Source organism: Thunnus thynnus, chromosome 17 (assembly GCF_963924715.1).
Source record: "Thunnus thynnus chromosome 17, fThuThy2.1, whole genome shotgun sequence".
NCBI lineage: Eukaryota > Metazoa > Chordata > Actinopteri > Scombriformes > Scombridae > Thunnus > Thunnus thynnus.
The window spans coordinates 9,338,579-9,360,896 of record NC_089533.1 but is presented as its reverse complement, the minus strand read 5'-3'; the positions used below and the strand labels follow the sequence as shown (position 1 = coordinate 9,360,896).

Here is a 22,318-nt window from a genome sequence, read left to right as displayed (position 1 = left end):
AGTAAACTCTCAAGATCCTCCTCCTCCAGTTTCAGCACAGCCAAAACCGCTGGTTTCCACAAAGCAAAGAATGACACAGGATGTTGAGTCATATGTTTTTTTTGTGTGTGTGTGTGTGTGTATGTGAAAAAAAACAAAAGGTATAACATTCAGCTTTTACATCAGCTAGTAATGTTAAAGCCTTTATGATTTTAACCTGGAAAGACACACAGTATATCACCATGTAACCTTTGTCATGTTTGGGCGAACCAAACTATAATTGTCATTTGAATTCATAGGTTTATGTACTGCGGGTCATGTTGATGGTCAAAGTGTAGTCACATTCAGCATCTGTTCCCATAGAAAAGACACCACATTGTTAAATAATTTCTTCATTTTAAAAGTTTAAATTAATTCCCACATCTGGCAGTTATCACTCTTATAGCTATGACCCTGATATTTATGTTCCTGTTTTTGCACACATTGAATTAAAGGATCCATCATGATGTGCAGAGTAGGCAACAAATGTTTTGCACATGTTTATATATGTGGTTGAGTGTTTTTTAGAATTTCTCACTTTTATCTTATTTTCTCTTGTGAGTATTTCTCTGGATTAGGGTCTATTTTATTTAGTTTTTGATTATACTGTTGATGTGTGTATGACCTGGTTTATTTTAGCATGGGCGGATGTGCCAGGTGTGCAGGACCAATTGTTTGGATTCAGAAAGGGCTCATTGTGTGTTTGGTTCAGTTTTGGACTCACATGCAGAGTGTGAGGTCGCCTCCTCTTGTGTTTTCCAAAGGACGCACACGCTCTTAACCAAATTGTCAGCGGTGTAATAGACGGTACAGTTTGAATTGGAGGTGTTTGCTCTGGCCTACTGTATGAATCAGCACTGTTTGATGCCTCCTCAGTGCTTCAGGCTTCATGGTGTTTCCCCTGTATGTATAATAGATGCCAATAAATGCACTACATTAAAGAGATCTCTATTGTACATCGGCTTCCCTGGCCTCTTCATTAGAATTGAATGAATGAATTTCAAGGCGTCCATATGAGAAATTTATGCAGCATAATAATGGATATGATGGATTAAATTCCTCTATGGTTTAGTTGGTAAATGTAATATTAAAATTGAATGTCAAATAAAGAACATGACAGTAATGGAGGTGTATGCATTATGAATTTAGGAAAAGACTTGAAGCACAGTGTGCTGGCACACAAAAATATTAATCATTCATTTTATTTTTTAACCCACTAGCATGTTTATATTCTGCGTGCGGATCATGTCAGCCATTTTCTGTCAAAACTTCACATATGTTTTTTATGTTTTCGATGTTATCGAAGACATGACAGCTGTCAAGAATGCATGTCGCCCTTTGGATCTTGTTTCCCTGTTCTGTAAAATGTACAGACTCCCATCTGTCACATCGTCCTCAATGTGTAACCTGTCAATCAACAGGATCACAACCCAGATCTGTCCTCTTGGGGTTATTTTTACAAGCCACATGATGTTTATTCAACAAAACTGTTCCCGAGAACTATCTGGAAACCTTCCCTGACAGTCAAGATATTTGTTTATTAAAGAATATTACAGTTCTGTACAGCATGTTAGCTCTTTGCAATTGTTAATGAGGGTTTTTTTTGTTTTTTTATCAGAGTGATGGTGTGAAAATAATCTGCCAGCATGTTTTAACATTATTTCTCTCCTCCTTTCCTTCCAATGTGCCATGAGGAAGAAATATTATAATGACTTATGAACTAATTGTCATGATTTAGTGTCTTTTATGCAGTATTAAAGTTTATTATGCTTTACAGTGAATATACAGTGGACATGAAGCTTGAAGAAGTGGCCCTATTCTGTTTCCAACCATGTTTTTTCCAATAATAGCACACTAGACTTATAGTCAAAAGATGCCAACACATCTGAAGAGTGTGATGAACTAAAAGCCAGGCTGAATCAGTGGATATTTTTATACCATTTTTCCCAATATACCCTTTAGGCCTACTGCACATGCACTAACAAAGACACTATTTGGAATTGAAGGCGATTTTATTTGTATATCCACATATCACAAATCACAAATTTGCCTCAGGGGGGGTTTACAATCTGTACAACATCCTCTATCCTTAGACCCTCGATTTAGATATGGAAAATCTCTCCCCACCAAAAACCCCTTTAACAATGAAAAAGAAAAAAGAAACAGCAACAGAGGAGACAGACTTGCAATAGAAGTGTGTATAGAATAGACCAGATAACAAATTACAGAAGTACAGCATGGAAAAACAGGATAGATTAATAACATATATGAAGTGTCTGATCAGTAGGACGCTGAGCACTGACATTACCAACAGCTCAGTGTGTAAGTCTGCTTTGCTTGGACAACTAAATAACAGATGCGTTGAGATACTCACCTAACAAGGCTTTATGTCCAGGTGGGGGGAATCTAGAGAAGCAAAATGTTTATATTAAAATCTTGAAAATCATGAAAAAATTAAAAAAGAAAGAATTTTAAATTGTGGTAAGTAAATAGATACAGAAAAATATATATTTCATTTATTTTATCTATTTCTTTTGAAAGTATTCACTGGTAGTGTTAACATGCTATAATTCATTCAATGCTGATATTGCTGTTCATAATCACACTAATAATCAATTCAATAATAATTACAAAGATCACAACACTCTTCCTGTTAGTCAGGAATTAAATGAAATATTGCAGTTCCCACTGTGACCACTGGAGGGCAGAAAACACTCATAAATCTAAAATACACTCAATTATAGTTACTCCTCTAGTGTCAAGTCCATGGGTGGATTACAGAACGGGTTTACCAGGCCCAGGCCCAGGGGCCCTAGGGCTCAGGGGGCCCCTAAGCCAAAGCCTCTGAGTGAAGTTGCTGTTTTTAACTTTGCATTTTTTTGTTGCATAGTCAAAGGGCTTAGTCATTCATGTTCATAACAGAGCCCCAAAAGCCCTACTGAAAAACTGAAGGAACAGCCTAAACATTCACTTTGAAGATGTCACAAGAAAGAAGCCATCATGATACCTAATCCTGTTGAACAGGTGAATTTAGTTATTGTGCTGTTAGCTGCAAGTCAGTGTACCTGCCCTGCTGGGGGGTGGGTGGCCCTTTTACGCATCCATGGCCAGGGGTCCATTGTCCTCTATCTGCCTATGGTCAAGTCAGACACGATACTATACTAAGCCTCATTAAGACTAATACTTCTGGTAAAAACTTTAAAAATACAGCAATAAAAAAGAATGAAAGTGCTCACCAGAAGTGTTTGTATGCTATTATGTGTTCTTGACACCGGTGGGAACATCTTTAAGCAGATAAACTTGTCTCCGCACCACAAAACTGTTTAAATAATTCTTTATAAATACATGTCCCTTATATATATATATATATATATATATATATATATATATATATATATATATATGTTGCTGTTATAAAATCACACCACTGAGTTGATCATTCGCAGTATGGGAATCTGTCTGATCAAATTTGCTGATAAGTAATTTTCCATGGCTCCAAAGTGCACTGCAGTGATTTCCAGCTCTTTACACCATAGCTCTTGGACCGGAGCCCTCCAATAATTTGGTCCAAGAGTTAGACAACACAGATATACAAATGATTCACCCAGCTACAGATCAGACACCAAACACATATCCTAACACTAGCGGGCATTATCTGTAGCCATGCCTCTCTGTCACAAGCCTAAAGCATAGCTGATTGATGGTCCCAAGGGTCACACTGCAGGACAGAGATGGACAGATGGTGACGCACTGAAGCTGAGGGTATTTTCGTGACAATCGGAGAGCCTGCAGGCCACTGTTCACCCTCCTCTCCCACTCCGTCTAGTTTTCAGGTGGCCAATTCTCCATAGAGTTGTTACCTTGGAAACAGCACCTTATGTATTTATAGAGAGCGACTGAGTAGACATGGAGAAGGGAGAGCAAGAGACGCGGACTCTGGTACGGGTTTTCATTTAGCTTGGAGCGCACACACTGGGTTAGGAAGGTGCGAAGAGGGGTGGGAATTTATACTTTTCATTTGCTAAGACTGTCTTTAATTTACCAGCAGCTTAGCACAGGGAAGCCTATACCGAAGTGATGAACTAATGTCTGATCACATCCTTGTAGACACATCATTTCTCATTTCCAGTAGCTGCTGCTTGCCCTTTATATTGGTATTACAAGACGCTTGATGACTTGATCTGATCACTTTCACTGGTTGAACACATTTGCCATCTGCCCTCAAATATATCTCATCTTTCCTGCCAACATCTACCTCAGTCTCACATGCTCCGCCTATCAAATTAGGCTGAAATGACCTGAAATAATTCAAACAGGCTATGTAGAATCACACTCTGAGCTGCATTTGACCTTTGGCTGGTGCGCTCTGTGGATCCGCTAAGTCTCACCTGGATGTATGACATCACAATCCTTTGTTTCACAGCACATTAACCCTTCCTTCACCCCAACATGATGACGACTTTTCAGCATCCCTATTTATTACTTCTCCCTGACCTTCATCCCAGGAGAGCAGAGGCACTGCACCGTTGTTTGTCATCGACCGGCTGTATCAATGTTCAACCTTTGAAGATCAATCAAAGGATATTGGTTGTGAACTGTAAAGGGTAGGGGGAGTAAATGAAGAAGTAGTCGTCCAGTATCTCATATCACTTTTACCTTTGCTTTGTGTGAATGTTGAGCAGCAACAAACAACAGAAAAGGAGGTGTAAAAGGTTGTGTTTACTATGGACTACAGTGATTAAGTTCACTGACAGTGCAGATAAATCTTTCTTTCCATCACAACATTTTCTATCTACGTGCTCAGACCATGTATGTGTAACATTAATGGTCACTTGCATTTCTTGGCATGCAGAAGTCACAGAAGGCGCTCAGCGGTGTGTCTGTGGCTGGGCTAGTATTTTATATCCTGTCCATACACCCACACAGACCAAGGGAAACAGAGTTCACCAGTGACTATACTATACTTTCTATAAAAGACAAGTCATTTCTAGCCTTTCACATTGCCATGGAAACACAGAATTTGTTCAGTTGATTGGTTGTGAACTAACACTGACCGAGGCTACGAACTCTTTCATTTCATAATACAGTTGAATCTGTAATCTAGTAGTCAAAGAAAGATGTCTGCTGCTGTCAGCTAGATCATTTATTATGATTAAAACCTTACAATAAATGCAGTCACTGTTGTGCGCTCCGTTAAATGTATTGCATATCTATTAAAACTTTTTGATAAGGTTTTGTATATTAACAAGAATTATTTTGATCCAACTTTGGAGAGCAGGTCAACCATTAATTACAAGGTCTGTAGTTTGATCCTCGACTCCTCCTTGTCAACATGTGGATATGTCTTTGAGCAAGACACTGAGTCTAAAGCCTATTAATACAATCGATATACCGTTTTAACCTATTTAATCTGTACCCATCATAACAGGACATGACTGTCATGTAAACTGAAATATACTCTCTTTTATTTGTGGAACTGTACATTATGATTTGTCATGTGGTCATCATGCTTATTGTCTGGTGTCTTGTAAACCAGTATAGGCTGGGCACCAGAAAAGGTGCATGGCACTCAAATAAACAAATCAATCAATTAACCAAGTTAACAAAACACACACAAAAATACAGCATGAGTGACACTGTAATTTATACAGCAGAAAAACATTTTCTTTAATGAATAGTGTAGAAAAAAACCTTTTTTGCGCACAAAATTGTCTTTGGCCCATCAGAAAGCTCATTAAAACACACACACATCACACACACACACACACACACACACACACACCACTGACCTGAAAATCAGCATTTTACCAATTGGGGATAGGGCTTTTGTCCCCGATTGCACAAGCCGTCCCCAATCAACTAGTGTGTTTGTGTCCCCAAAAGTGAGTTAAGGCATACTCACTCACACACACACACACACACACAAACAACAACATTGACAATATGAATGAATGAAGTGCGGTGCAAAGGTTGAATTATTCATTTGATGAAAGAAAGAAGAAATGTAAAATTAGAAAATGCAATTTCTGAAGAAATTGCGTGTGATTGCTGAAAGCTGAAATTGATTGAGTTGCATTGCTGGAAGCTGAATAGTATTGTAATTCTACCAAGGTACAACAGTCACATTTGTTCTTCAATCACTTTTACTGTTTTCCGATGATTGGCTACCAAATTGGAGTGGGCAGGGTTTTTTGGGAATAGAAGGCTCTCACTCTTCAATGCAATGACTAATTTCAACCAAAATTGGGTCACATGTGCACAGAGGCCCCTTGAGCGAGCCTATAAAATTTCATTCAATTTCGTCAGTGGGGGGAGGTGGGGTGGGTGGGTTGGGGCTACAGGAGGGTTTATGGGAATAAAAGGCTTTAACTCTTCAATGCAATGACTAATTTCAACCGAAATTGGACCAAATGTCCATCTGAGCCCTGAGTGAGCATATAAAATCTTATGCAATTTCACTACTGGGTGGCTCTACAGTTAATGCAAATTTTTGAATAACTGAATTTCTATTGACATTACAGGGCTGGTACTTGTAACATAGGTGCCCCCAGTCCATTCTCCGCATATTAACACAAAAGACAGATTGCACCACCTTGTGGCCATTTATGATGCAATTTGACTTTTGCCTTTGGCTTTCGGCCTGAGAAGGGTTTGTCTGCGGACTGCAAGACAGAGGTGTAACATGAAGGCGGGGTAACATGTAGCAGGGGGTGTAACTTGAAGTTGTCCAAATCACACAGAACCACACGAGATGTCAATACAAGATGTTGTCGGCAAGATGTCAGATTGTGTAGAGACAGCAGTAAGAATATTTTCCTGAGATAACTGTTCAAATTGAAGTGTATAAGTCATTTTTCATACAGTAGTAATATAGCATATATTGTGGCACATATGCAGACCCATGAGAAGTCAGCTGTTAAACATGGAGGTTTCAGTTTAAATAAATGTTGTACAAATGTACAAATTGTCCACTAATAATATTAAGCATTATATTTCCAAAGTTAATTTGTATAAAGTTTTAATTTTGAACATTGCCTTAAGAATAATGTACGTATGAGTAGTTTGTAAACCGGATTTCTCTTTGTTTGTAGGACAGCACATAAAATGTGGATGTGTCAAAAGCCACCATTATTGCTGCTGCTATTGTGCAAGGATTATAATCTGGCAAAATTTATTTTTGAACCATGTGCAGAAATGTGGGTTAGCTGACCCATCAACAGGTCCCTGTGCCTCTGCACCTACCGGCGCCTCTTTAGCTACCACTGTCTCTGCAGCCTCCAGTGTCTCTGCACCCTCCAATGTCTCTGCACCCTCCAGCATCTCTGCAGTGTCCAATGTCTCTGCAGCCTCTGGTGTCTCTGCAGCCTCCAACATCTCTGCACCTCCAGTGTCGCTGTACCCTCTAGTGTCTCTGCATGCTCCAGCCTCTCTGCAGCCTCAAGCATCTCTGCAACATACAGTGTCTCTGCAGCCTCCAGCATCTCTGCAGCCTCCAACATCTCTGCACCTCCAATGTCTCTATACCTTCCAGTGTCTCTGCACGCTCCAGCCTCTCTGCAGCCTCCAGCACCTCTGCAGCCTCAAGCGTCTCTGCAACATCCAGTGTCTCTGCAGCCTCCAGCGTCTCTGCAGCCTCCAGCGTCTCTGCAGCCTCCAGGGTTTCTGCATCCGCCATCATCTCTTCACGCTCCATCGTCTCTGCACCCTCCAGCAACTTTACACCCTCTATCATGTCTTCACGCTCCAGTGTCTCTGCAGCCTCAAGCGTCTCTGCAGCCTCCATTGTCTCTGCAGCCTCCATCGTCTCTGCAGCCTCTAGTGTCTCTGCACCCTCCATCATCTCTGCAGCCTCCAACGCCTCTGCACCCTCCATCGCCTCTGCATGCTCCAGTGTCCAGTGCTTGACAGCCCGCAGGACAACAACTTCCTATCCAACAGTCATTACACTGTCTAACAGTGATGACACACCTGGCTGAATGTCTTGTGTCTAGAATATATGAATTACAGGAAAATGTGTACAAAATGATGCACAAGAAATCTGTTTTTCTATTTGATGTAATGCAGCAGCCATAAAACAATGGCATCTTGGCTTTGAATATTTCACTATACTACACTTAACATCACACATGAAATCTAATATTGTAGGAGCATCAGTGGGTACATTCCAGTAACCTGGAAATTGTTTGTATCTGATATAAATGACAGCATTATCAACATGATGTAGCTTCAATGAAATGCTGCAACTAGCAAGACACAGAATGTGACCTTTTTTATACAACAGAATATGTGGCATTTTCATACAGTATGACGGAATATTTAGCTGATTTCTACAGCAACTCAACTCTCGCAAGATTTCAGAGCGAGACTTGGTTACACACAATAACAGACCGGACACTTACAATACCAATCTGAGCCTGTCAGTAGCAAAAACAAGCCCTTTTAGTGGATGTATATTGATGGTGCACTATTGCCCCAAAGGATTACATTGCAGCCCTTTTAATGGCTGCCTGCAGCGCTCTCGCTAAATACTGGACCAGTTTCAAAAATTGTTGATTTCATTCTGTGCTCTGAAGCCAGTTAGTTACATTTGCCTCGTTGACAGTCATTTACATGTACTTTGACTAATTACCCTTCTGAGCTTGTCTGCAAAATGTTGACAACATAGCAGCAAGAGCATGATTGTCATACATTTTAAATATTGCCAATACTAACAATGACAAACTGTACACTCATTCATTACATACTCTGCGGTGGAGGAACTAAATGCACACTGCTCTGCACAGTTTTACCTTTCACCTTTTGCACCTGCTGAGAAGAATTTTAGTTTTGCAGACACTTCAACTCACCAGTACTCTATGTGGTGAAACGACATACAGCAACATTTTGATAAAAAAAGAAGAAGCTAGATTTACATTGATCAATCATGCACTTATCACATCTCTTTTAAGCAGCTGGTGAGATGGACACAACTGTTTCCCTTTGTTAAATGATTTGATGAATAATTGCCACCACTGCACATAAATCGAGTAAAAAAATATTATTAAACGTATCAGTTTAGTGTGTTGATAAACTATCATTTGCAAAAATCTTTTTCTTAATCACAAGTTGTTTTGATCTGTCAAAATGGGAGATCTAAAGGATGTTAGAGGCTGAGTCAGTCTGTAAAAAGCAAAGCAAATTTCACCTAAAACAAGGATAAATCTGAAACTTTTTGACCTACATAAACAATTTTTACATCAAATAATGTTGTGATTCTTCTCTCTGGCATATTCAAAAATCATATAATCATATACAATACATTTCATGTTTCGCCAAGTCCTTGTGATTCTAACAATAAAAGAATCTCGCTCTATAGGCTTATAGTTTCGGAGAAAATGGACATAATGTGGAAAAATGCTCCATTTGGGCTCAAACCACATTGTATCTTTATTTTCAAGGTGCTTGAAGTTATCCCAGCAAGAATATAGCCTGCTTGGTAAGTTGGTGCTCGGCATATGGGAGCTGCTGGCTTGAGTCTTCATTGGTCTGTTGATTTTATTTTTTCTGATTTGTCTGTTCTGGGCTACTGTAGAAACATGGTGGTGCAACATGGCGGGCACTGTGGGAGAGGACCCGCTTCCTTGTGTCTTTTCCTTGCATCTTAGTTCCTCTCGCCAAGGATGCATGGAGAGACGCAATGAAACCATGCGAGGAGAGAGGACATGACGAAATATGTTTTTAGAGACATGAGACGTCCTTTCCTCTGAAGTGTCATGTGAAGCAACATCCATTTCTGATGATGGTGGCAATTGATCACAGCTGGATCAGCTGTCGGTCAGCTTTAACAGCTGTAGTGACTTCTGATGGAGGTCTGCACACATGTGCACTGTGCTAATACTAATAAAGGTGCACAGTTATCACTGCCAACAGCTGTTTTCTCTCTGCAGCCTGTTACCTGTTCTACAAACACCTGCACATGAATAAAAACCTGCATTCAGTATTTATATTGTGTACTGTGTCCCACTCAGACACACATGAACCATTTCTACTGACAGAATGTGTTTCTGTTTCTGTGTGTGTATTATTTATTCATTATTTGCTTCTGTATTTATTGATATTCTAATTCTGAATTAATTGTTTAACAACCCAGAATATGATTAGGGTGTCTTTTTAACACTGGAAATTATTTATTAGGGTAAATGTTTCAGAAAAAATTTAAATTATGTAACTTATATCAAACCTGATGCTCATGAATAAAAGTTAATGGGGGAAAAATCTCTCTAATAAATGATGATAGTTGTTCATGGTTCTTTTGTGGATCAGACTAAAAAGTAACGGATGTTTAACTAGATGGTGAATTGGAAAACAAAGAAAATATAAAACTTGGGAGTGATACACTTGAGTTTAATCTGTAATCTGTCTCCACTCAGTGTGATGTTGTGATGTATCAGATCAGTCCGATCAGCTGCAGCATCCAGTCAATAACTGATATTGAAAAGACTTCCGTGAAGGCTGCTGTCGTGCATCCTTCTTGATCCTCAGAACTAAGAAATAAGAGTTTTGAGATGGCCTTCAAAATGGCAGACCAGAACGCCTTCTGGTTCCACCAAGGAGCGAGGAAAGATGAAATAAGAGACTTGAGATGCACCCCCTATGTAGATATAAGGGGCTCATTCTAAGCTAACGAAAACACAACAATTCTTAGTTTCAAGTGATTATACACTAATGAAAACATACTTATGAATATTATATTCCATTTCTGCCAATGGAGCCCCCTAAATATTACACACTGGTCCTTTAACGTTTCAATCATCCTCTTTGGTGGCTATTAACACAACGGGTGTAATTCTCCCTCCGACCACAGCGTTGACTGCAATGGCGGAGTGGCGCTGTTCGTGTTTCCGCTCGTTCTATGCGGAGTGAAGACCGCAGAAGCAGCGACTCAATGGCTATGACTTACTAATCGTTGAAAATTTTAGCCAAACTATGAGATGTTCGTGTGTTTTTGTTTGAATGAAACTCGCAACACTTCCAGACTGAGTTAGTCTAAAAGACTTTTTTAAGTGTTAGCTATATGAATGACTGACTTTAGGAATTCTGCACGTTGTTGTCTGAGCTGTCAGAAACTGATCCGGAATCTTTCCAGACTGATACTGACACAAGACAGAAGAGTTACGTCAGCTTGTTTTGTTTTTTTAGTACACATGCACACTTAGATTTCCTAGTTATTGACCTTCTATCATGAAATGTATTATTTTAATTCAGTTTCTTTCTTGCTTACACCTACCCCCCTAAATCTGTCTTCTGTGTTTTGATAACAGGCTGCAGGTTCAGTAAATCCAGATTTCTTTAGTTCTGCCTTTCACTGCCTTAAATCAGTGCCGTTCAGGTCCATTCAGCTGCAGAAGAACTATGAGGCAGGATGTGGAGCAGCAAGACTGATTGATATGTTTGTGAATGTATTAATGTATTTTATAACTTTGCTTATATTTCTTCTTGGTAAAAGCTGAGTCACAAACTGTTGTTGCAGCTGGAGCTACAGAAACAGCAGATAACCGGCTCAGCCTTCTTCTTGTCATCACCTCTGACCCTCAGCAGTGGCCTTCACCTGGGCCTCTAATCCTGCAGGTCTGGTGGCTCCAGGATGAGGATATCACAGTTTCAGTTCAGCATCATGCTTTCTCCACAGCTGATCTGTAGAGTGCTGGTAATCTCACTGTCTTGTGCATATTTTCTTTACAGTCACCAGAGACCCCGCCTGATCTGAACAGAAGGATTCTCTGTGATAACAGCAGATGGATGCATCTATAACTCTGACATCATCAGGAGATCTGGATCAATGGACCTGCTTCTGCTTGTCAAGTAAATATGCACTTGATTTGTTGATTTCATAGTGCAATTTTATTTTGTGTAAAAGTTGCTTTTACTTAAATAATGTTTATTTTGCTTGTCTGCTTTTCTAAATTTAGAAGCTCCTATGCCTCCTTGAATTGGTCTCATCTTCATGTCAGAGCAGTCCTACATTTTACAGAACACAATTTTACTGTGTTTGAAACATTGCAAATGATCTGAAAAAGACTAAATTGGACAATTTTTTCATTAAAATCTTTCTGTTGTTACTGTTATCAAAATTACATTTAAACAGAACATTGTGATGGTAAATTAAAATAAATCAATAGCTACGGGAGTAAATATTTACTCCCGAAGTCAGATACTCACAGGTGTCCCCCATCCATCCGCTCTACATATAAACAAGAGGGACTGATTGCGCCACCTTGTGGTTGTTTACGGCACGCTGTGACTTCTGACTAATCTTGGTCTTTCAGCCTGTGATCTGACTACAGCAGCGCATGCTTTGGGGGCGGCCGCGCCAGGTTGCCAGCACAACTTTTCTAGTTACAGATTACCATATTACAGATGCATAAACACGTAAGCAGTATTTTAATGTTGTAGTTGGTTGACAAGGAGCTAATATTAACAGTTTTACTCTCTTGGTCAGTTTGATTTATAACAAGTGATCGTATGTTATATATTAATAATATGTTTTGCATAAAATCTTAATAAGAAGCCAAACTATAGATTTAAAGCAGATGGCAGTGGTGTGAAGAGTGAAATATTTCCCTCTGAAATGTATCGGAGTAAAAGCAGAAACAGGCAAAAAATGGAAATATTTGAATATTTAAATTTTGTCATTCTTTTAAAAAATAAATTTAATAACAAACAACAAAACAAATAAAAAAATAACTTAAAAAACATCAATAGACCGCCATATAAACATAAAAAAAACCCTGGCACCCTGATATTTTCTTCCATTCTGTTAATTAAGACGTTGCAGCCTTAACGTACGATTATCATCACAGATATGGCAAGTTTTCAAGTACCTCAAATCTGTATCTTCGTACAACACTTGAATGAACTTTGTTATCTTACCCTCCAGGTTATGGGGTTTAATTGCAGCATATTGCATCTGTAGCTTGACGTGTGTTTTGTTTGAGTTTCTTTGCAGGGATGTAACAACGCGTGTTGTCTTGCACACAGACTATTGTATAGTTTCTATAGCTTTATGTTTTCTCTTTTTTTTGCTGTTTACACTGACGGTCATCTGCTGCCTACCAATAAAAAGTGATTATCTGTTCCTAGCCATGAATTTCTGTGAGTTTAATATGTTAATTATCTGCTGCATAGCTGATGTGCCTTAGCCTGCTGCTGTATCTCAGGTGGTTTCCTGATTTTATATCAATCTCAATAGGCGGCTAGTTCCCGGTCGTGACACACAGTATATTCCCCTCGTGGTCTGAGGTGCCTTGCGGTACAGCGAACGCATCCCGGCCCACACATAATGATTTTTATTATTGTTCTTTGTGACCTGGCTGACTGAATGTGGCTCATTGTTTAAAATGATCAGATGATAAATGTTTGTCATATAACTGGAACAGTCTCAGTTCACTGTAGACTGCAGAGTTAGGGGACATAAGGTGGAGTGATATCCATCATTGTTGACATTTAGGCCAGCACCATACCTCTTAGATGTCCCTCCTGTACCCAGAGGATGCCACATACAGCACCGCTAGCTCTGAATGAACAGTGTCATTGGATAGTGCTCTGAAGGTTGCAGTGAGACATGCAGCTGTGCGCATTAGTGCATGTGCATGCATACGGTCTGTTTATGCGTGCATGTTGCGAAGGCAAGGTTGAAAGACGATTGATGTGTTATGACAGCTACCTCTTCCTCTCATATACAGTGAGAACACCTCTGCCTCCTGCCTGGCCAGATTGTCTTTTCTTCCTATGTCCGAGTCACACGCTTTCATTGACATTCTCTCTCAGCCTCCCCCCAATAACCTCAGGTGGCCAGTTTCCACTGAAGCGAGGGCAGATCTATTGTGCCACAGAATGTACTGAAGGGTTTCTGGGTCGATGAGCTCGTACAGGACAACCAGGACAAACTGGGATCTTTTTAACTCCTTAAGGACAACCAAAATTTTCTTTAGGGTCATGCATATAAAACTTGTAAAATAATAATCTAAAAAAGAACAGGAAGTCATTTTTGATTCTCATAATTGACTCTGCACCATGTTCAGTTCCAGAGCCAACAATAAAACAGCAGATGTCACTTTATTAGAAAACAGTGGCAGAGTGTGCTCATCAACTCCACAGAGTTACTTACTCAGCAAGTTGTAGCTCTGCAATAAGCTGCTTCCTTCTTGGGACCAACAAGGCAGCCAATATACAGCGTAAAAGCCCTGAGGCGAAACATCTCATCAGCCTTACCTAATCTCCTATACCGCTTTCTTAAACAATGTATCAGACAATAATATGGTAATCTGTTTCACAAATGATGCAGATCGTAGCAATTATCACAATATGACAACTATAGTGTCCTTGGGCTGATCCTCTATGGCCTAATAGAGGTACTATTAAACAAACAAGCATAATGCATTATGTTTGTTTGTTTAACAGTACACAACATGAAATACAGTCACACAGCGGTGGTATATAAGGAGTAATCGAACATAGGACACTTGTATATATATTACCTGTCAAGTGCATATGTGTGGTGTGAGGTACTCCATGTCAACATATATCACATGAAATGGACCAATGAAAATGCCACCGCGGGATGTAAATAGTGGAAGCTTTTTCTTCTTGTTAGCAGCCTGCTTATGTTGTTAATCATAGCTTATTATAGAGAAATTGAATTTATATTGTTATATTGTTCTTGCCAATTGTCCGTTGGACACTAGAGGGAGGAGGCACAGGCTCATCCTGCCCATCAAATCCTTCAAATGGTACACCTTTTGTGGGCCGTGTATTCTTTGAAGGATGTATTTTAAACGGTTAACAAGGCCGCTCCAAGTCAACCGTAATGAGGCTGAGTCCCATATTGCAGCAAGTGTGCACGAGTGCTACTGTAGGATAATATGAATACCTTTATTTTACATATTTAATGGGTTGATGAACAGATACTTGGTTGCAGATGTAATTGCAGTCAATAATTAATTGCCTGTATGATTCCTTCAGATCATACTCTGTATTTAAATTATAGTAGCCTTCAATTCTACATCATTCGGGTTATGAAATTTCAATGGGTTTTGGTGCCATAGAGACTATAAACTGCTATAAGATCTAGTAATGTAATTAAGGTACTGATCAGCAAAACTATCAGCCCCCTGCAGACATTTCATTCATGTGCTACAGTTGGAATTGCCACTTTAAAACTAATGTAATGTTCCAATCTCAATATGGGATCTTTTGCTATAAATAGTAACCAACCCCTACTTGGCAATATACTTCTCACCATTTGTGTAATTATTGATGGTAAACAGTAAATCTGCACGACCTTGTATTTTCCTGTGTATTTGTTTTATAAAGATTAATCCATGGCTGTTGTGTATAATTGTCCAGAGATGGATGTTTTTGTGTGTGTGTGCAAATACACCAGAATTTTATGTGTTTTTGCTAAATATGATCACATTTTGGTGACCTAGGACTTGCACTTGCAAAAGACTTGTAAACTTACATCAGTTTTACTTTAACTTGATATGAGAAATAATGTGCTGTTTCGTGGTTTCGTCGTCTTGTTTGTAGATCGGGTGGACAGGCGCGAGCTGAAAGGCGGATGTATCCTCCCCATGAGCCTGTGAACCAGCTGGACATGACGGACAGGCCGGTGTGTTGTGTAAGTCAAGTGCAGCCTCAGCATACATTATTCATGGCTCTCATCATGAAGAGGCGCTCTTTTATCTCTCCATCTCCTGCCATTTCACTTCCTCTTCTCTCTTGTTCCCCCTCTTACAGTACTTTCTTATTTCATCAGCACCCATTATCCACTACAGCAAACTTTACAAGGAGTAGCCTCTCTCCATTTGGCAGCAGTGCACTGAATCTTATTCTCATCCACAATTACTGATAGTTTACAACTGCCTCACTATTTGTCCTTGATTTTAATGCATCTGTTTGCTTTTTTTAGCCACTTGTTGCTCATTTTTTGTCCTTTATCCTCCATCAGATACAATATTGTGCTTCATTAATTTCAGTGCAGATTTTTTTCCCCCCTGCATTGTGCTTTCAAGGTCATTCTTGAAAAGCTGACATAACGTTGGACTCTGCCCTAGTTCTGGGCTGTGATGACTGGAGGTGATAGTTGCTGGGATTCAGAAGAGTAATAATTTATGCTTGCAAACAAACATCCAGCAGGGCAGAGCCACAGGCCACACTGATGCTGAAGTTGCCCTCCCGTGGCGTCCTTGTCATTCTCACCTGCCACTGCACTCCGGTTGCCATGCCAATCCACTACAAGCTCGCCTTGGGCCCAACACAGCTTCATCATTAGCTGCTGTTGTCACTTGGGGATATTTCAAGTGTTCACTCTTCTCTCTCCCTTCCACTCACTCTTTCTCGCATCACCAGCATCACCCTCCCCCCTCATCCTCCCCCATTCCTGGTACAGTAGATGCTTCAAGCATTTCTCCACCCGCCCCCCTGCTAGCTCAGCTGCTGAGCCCCACGCAGGACCATGTCCCTGGACTCCCCTTTATTACCATATCATGAGATGCGCCTAAGGCATGTAGCAATGCAGCGTGCCGCCTGTGTCTTTAAGAGAGAGAGAGAGTATAATGTGTAATGGGGGGGAAATAAGGCATGGAGCGAGCAAGTGAGAGAGAGTGGGAGAGGGTGTGTGAATTTATCACGGGCAAAAATTTTGCGCTTCATTCTTAGCTGTGTGCTGAGCATCCCTGCACCGGCATGCTCAGTCTCCCAAGGCTCATACTGCTGAAGAGTACGCCCCTCTCTCTCTCTCTCCCTCTCAGGCTCTCCCACCCGACCTCTCCCTCTCCATCACACACGCATACACACACACACTCACACACGCACGTGCTCGCAGTCACACACGCGCAGTGCTGTCAGGAGCGCCGCTGCTGGATCACAGCCATCTCGCGCAGGAGGTTCCAGAGGAGGGAAGAGAAAGCCAAAGCGAGAGCGAGACAAAGGGAAGGAGGACGGTAGAAGGAGCGGAGCGAATAGGAGCGCGGGGAACCGGCACAAGGAAGGAGAGACCTAGCGCTTTGTGAAGAACAGAAAGCGAGGGACAGGAGGAGGGAGGAGGAGAGAGGAAAAAAAGAGGAGGGGGAACAGGAAACGCGATCACTTTCAGCTGCAGCGGTCCGTGTCGCAGCATGGGCAATGCACCATCCCAAGGCATGTCAACCCTATCTCCATGCATACTTGTGTAGCAGGTATTTTTTTGATTCTGTGTGTTGTGCTGTCCAACCGGCTGGCTGTCCTCCTGTCACATTCTGTGAAAGCAGGGGATGGGGGTTGGGCTGAGGGCTCACGGAGAGAAGCATCACTTGAGGAGAGTGATGCTGTAAGGTAGCATCAGTTAATGAGTAGTAGGTTAGGAGTGAGGCACCTAGGGAGAGGCTCGCAGGGATGTTGAATATGAGGATGTGAGGGCAGAGGTGCTGGAAACACTGGGTGGAGGCACCATGTGTGGGAGCAGCAAGAAATGGGAGGGGGCTGGTGTAGAGCAGAAGTACCATCAGTGAAGCAGGTGGTGCTGGTGGGTGTGAGTCTGTGTGTATATGTGTGTGTGTATAAGAGAGAGGGAGGTGACTAGTGAGAGAGATTTTTGTCAGGTGTGTAGTTGAGCGCAAAGTGTGAAAAGTGTGACCGTGGTTGTGTGTGTACGTGTGTGTGTGTGTGTGTGTGTGTGTGTGTTGGAGTGGTGGTTGCAACTGCCGCTGTCAACCACATGGAAGACCTCTGGGAAGTGAAGCGCTTCAAGGGGTGTGTGTGAGTGCGAAAGACAAATGGATGGAGAAGAAACAAAGCAGAATAAGACAAATAACAATCAAAAAATCGGTGGATGTAATGATAGCTTAATGAAGGCACTAGGCAGCTTTGCCTAGAGAGAATGGGGGATGGTACTGTAAATGGATGAACGGGTGGGTCAATCCCTTCATGTGATGCTCTCTCTATTCCCTTTTGGCCACTATCTCTTTTTCTTCTCCCTCTTTCAATCTTTTTATCTGTCTTTTCATCTCTTTATGTCACACACGGGGTGAAATAGCAGTTACGAGCTTTACAGCCTGAACATGCTGTGCTTGAATATTAACTGAAGGTCTCATTGATTCCTGGTTAGAGGCAGGCATATGTCTAGATACTCTACATGCAGTATATTCTGTGCATTTGCATTTGTGTCTGTGTTTGACCACCTGTGTTTCAAGGAGAAGGGCGTGTGGGGAAATGTAGAGACCAATGATAAAGAAAGAGTGGAAAGGATGTGTGGAAAGGGTGTGTGTGTGTGTGTGGGGAGGGGGGTTAAAATAAGGCAGAATTGAGGGAAAAAGATCACATGGCATGTAGAAACAATCCTGGGATGGAAAAGCTTCTCTGACAGGCAACAAAGGGAGTACATCCAGTATGAAGATGCAAAGAAATAAAGCAAAGAGAAAAGGGGAAAGGCATAAACGCTCACTTCTCTGAGAGACAGGCAGCACAGCACAGCTCGGGGAATTCATCCACCTTCATTTCCCTCCCTAACTCTTCATTCTCTCTCACCTCTTTCTCCCTATTTTCTTCCTCCCTTCCTCTTCATCCCGTGCTTGCCTATCACCCAGGGACGGTCTGGTTAGCTAGTGGAGAGCCAGAGACCGAGAAAGAGGATATGAAAGACGGGGAAAGAATGAAAGGAAGTTTGAAAGAACAAAAGACAAAAAAAGGGTTGGCACGTAGATGGACAGGTAAGTTGCGATGCCAGGTTCTTTCGGTGGCAAAGTAACAACGTAATTCTCTTTAACAGTGTCTAAATAAGGTCATTACTTCAAATGATTGCAAGGGCCCAACAGTGGAATAGCAAACAGCTCTTTGAACCCGTTTGCTTGTGAGCTTCTTCTGCACTGGTGTAGAATATTGATGCTGTCAACTTGTGTGGTCAGTTTCTTTGCTGCTGTGCTTTGCTTTTTTTGCAGATGACCTTTTGAAAGGTTCCTTGCTCTAGTGAGGGTTCATTTCTCCAAGTTAATATTTGAATTCGCTTGTCAGACACTCTTATCAGTCTCTTTTAATGCAGGGGAAATCACTCAGGTCAGGCTCAGGTGAAGGCAGATTTAAGTGTCATGAGACCTTTTGCGCCGGACAGAGGTCTGAGTGTGTATTGGATTTTTTTTTGCGTTATCACTTTAAAGCTTGTCCTTGGACTTCTGTCTGCAGTCAGTATCTATCGTAGAGGGACTGACATGGATTAGGCTGAATACTGAGCCATGGGTGTCTTTTTATGTTAAAACAGAGAATAGATTCGGCTGAATGTGTTTGAGCAATTACATTATTTTTCATAGAGGCACAACAGTTTGAATGGTGCTGTTTTGTTTTGAACAATAATTGAATAATTTGCCGAAACAAAAGATTTCCAGCTGTATAGATCTGCAGTATTCAGAAATATCATTGCTGTTGGTGGCAATTAAAGGCACTAATTTAACCTAATGCGGCCACAAACAATGCTAATGGTTGGGATGTGCATTCAAGCCAACTGTGAGCCAACAATTTGTCAGATCAGGCTTAGCTTTACCGAGCTTGCCAGTAAACAAATATGGCATTCACATTTGGTAATCACAATTTAACCACTGCCCATCATGGCAAATAGAAACACCAATATAAGCCCATTAGAGTTGTTCCAGTTCACACAGCTAGACTAAACCGTAAAGAATAGATTAAGCGGAGTCAAGCATTAAGCCCAGTATTAGCCTGCTGGAGAGCTAATGCTTATCATAATGTTGCCATTGTGCAGAGACGGCAGATCCTGGTAGCTTTTTGCTTTCATGTTATACCTAGTATGTTCAGCTTAGGTTTATGTCAACACGCATGTCTGTCTATCTGCTGATCCTCTCTAGTGAGGCAAAGCCAGAGTTGTGTCTTAGAGCGGCCTGCAGTGACTGAGATGCTGTTATACGGCATACTAAAGTGATGATACACTATATAAAAGGAGAATGTGAGCCAAGACGTGAACATGGCATGGTTGTTGATGACATATGATGAGTACTGTATGTGATGAAGATGGGGATGTATTTGTATGGTAACATGCTGGATATAAACCAAATCCAATACCATCTGGACTTGGATGAAAGTGTGAGGCAATGTGTAGGGCATTAGTCTCTTGGTCGACCGGTCTGATCAACATGCTCTCGTCCGACCAAATTCTCATTGGTCGAATAATCGCTGTGTTACTTTCATAAAGAGAAAAGTGCATCAGTAGCCTTCCAGGATTAATCCATTATTTCCTGCAGCGTGAGGGACAGACTAAGGGACCCAACCTAATGGAGACTTCTAGGTCTAACTGTACTCAATGTTTACTGAGCGTACTAAACATTTACTGAATCAGTGTTTCTCCTAAAATTATAACAACGAGAACCCCTGCCAGGCCAAAGAAATATTTTTTAATGCCAAAAGTAACGCCAAATGTCCATTCACCCAAATCAATACCGTTTGGGAGCCTCCATACAGCGCTGCTCCGATACGTGATACAACCTCTGTGCTGTTGCCTGGGAAACTCTTGGTGGTGTAGCTCCGTTAAGGAATAGGACACTGCGAAATATGTGTGCGTAGCAGTTGGGAAACAGTGAATGGCAGAAAAGTGATGGTGAACGCAGCAGAGGAAAAGGTTAGCAGTAAGTCGTCAGTCTGGCAGTAAATGTACAGTACAGAATACAGCGGGTTGCCACCCATCGTTGAATTTCTTCAAATTTGGCACAAACGTCCACTTGGACTCATGGATGAACTGATTAGGTGGTCAAAGGTCAAGGTCACTGTAACCTCAAATCCATCCCATTCTCGTGAATGCGATATCTCAGGAACACCTGTAGGGAATTTCATTACATCTGACACAAACGTCCACTTGGACTCAAGGATGAACTGATTAGAATTTGGTGGTCAAAGGTCAAGGTCACTGTGACCTCACTAAACACGTTTTTATGCCTCCGACAACAGCCGTGGCCAAAGACATTATGTTTCCGGGTTGTCCGTCCCATTCTCGTAAATACGATATCTCAGGAACACCTTGAGAGAATTTCTCAAATTTGGCACAAACGTCCACTTGGACTCAAGGATGAACTGATTAGAATTTGGTGGTCAAAGGTCAAGGTTACTGTGACGTCACAAAACATGTTTTTGGCCATAACTCAAGAATACAACTTTACGGTCTATCAGAATCAGCTTTATCAGCCAAGTATGTGAACACATACATGGAAAATACACTTTATTAAATTCCTTCAAAATCTTCACTACAAATAGGCTATGATATGAGTCTGGACAGACATGGATGTAAACTGCAACTCGACTGGTTGGCAGAGGCGTACAACCTCGAGACGGTATTTCAAGTTTTCTTTAATTTGTTAAAATCCAGTGACAGAAAATGTGGTGTACTTTGTCTTCATAGTGGTGCAGACATATTGGCAACATGACGACACACTCTGTGCAGCCGAGTGGATATACTGGAGGAGTATGAATGTGGGAGGATGAACCTTTGTAAACTTTCCTGAGTGATTTCTCTCATATTTCTTTCTGACATCGATAAATTCCCATATACATCATAATAATTAGTACCAAACTGATGTAAGCTTCATGATTACATTCGGTAAGGGAAAGAAGCAGATAATTGTTTTTGTGAAAGTATAATAAATCTTTTTTTTAAGGCAGCTGGGCTCTGTTGGTCTGTTTACCATCCTTTCATTTCAGAGGACAATACTGCAAGCAATAGACAGCTGGACTGCACTGAGTCATGACATCATGTGCCTGTCAGATATTTATCTAGCATGCAAGGACACAACCTCGAATGAACCACATTATATCCTTGAGTATTTGGTAGAAATGTTTGTTCATCACCAAATCCACCATTGCTCTAAGCTTTAAAGCATCTGTCACTGACAGCATCATGCAGTCGTGTGTATATCTCAGTATGTTTGTGGAGTCATTGTTTTGTAGTTATGCACCTGCTTATTCCCTAGGTCTGTGCCACACAAAGCTCCATGAATGCTGCCTCGTGATTGGCTGATGATGATGCAATGTTTTATGGCAGCGAAGCTGCATGTTTTGAGGGCATTTCTGAAGTAATTGACCCTGCTGGGAATAGTGTTGCTGGAGTTGTACTGATGTGAAAGTAAATCATCTAAACAAAATATTAACATGATGTAGAGACTCCACGCATTTTGGGTCACAACCTCTTCTGCATAAATGACGTTGAGCACATAATCATGGTGTGATGGGAAATTGCCAGACTTCTCTGTCCAAACCAGCAAGCTGTTCCTTATGTTACGTTTGCTTCATA

The 22,318-nt window shown here is 41.1% G+C and overlaps 1 protein-coding gene across 7 annotated transcripts in view; it reads left to right on the top strand.

Annotated features, from left to right (window-relative positions):
- The first annotated feature begins 10,885 nt into the window (after positions 1 to 10,885).
- Positions 10,886 to 22,318, top strand: part of LOC137201457 (SRC kinase signaling inhibitor 1-like) — a 103,469-nt gene continuing 92,036 nt past the window's right edge. For 4 of the 7 annotated variants that reach the window (XM_067616532.1, XM_067616531.1, XM_067616529.1 and 1 more), the window contains exons 1-3: positions 10,886 to 11,625; positions 11,740 to 11,859; positions 15,586 to 15,676. The gene's annotated coding sequence lies outside the window, so the exon portion shown is untranslated. The remainder of the gene's footprint in view (positions 11,626 to 11,739; positions 11,860 to 15,585; positions 15,677 to 22,318) is intronic. The other 3 variants (XM_067616530.1, XM_067616533.1, XM_067616534.1) reach the window with 2 other exon arrangements.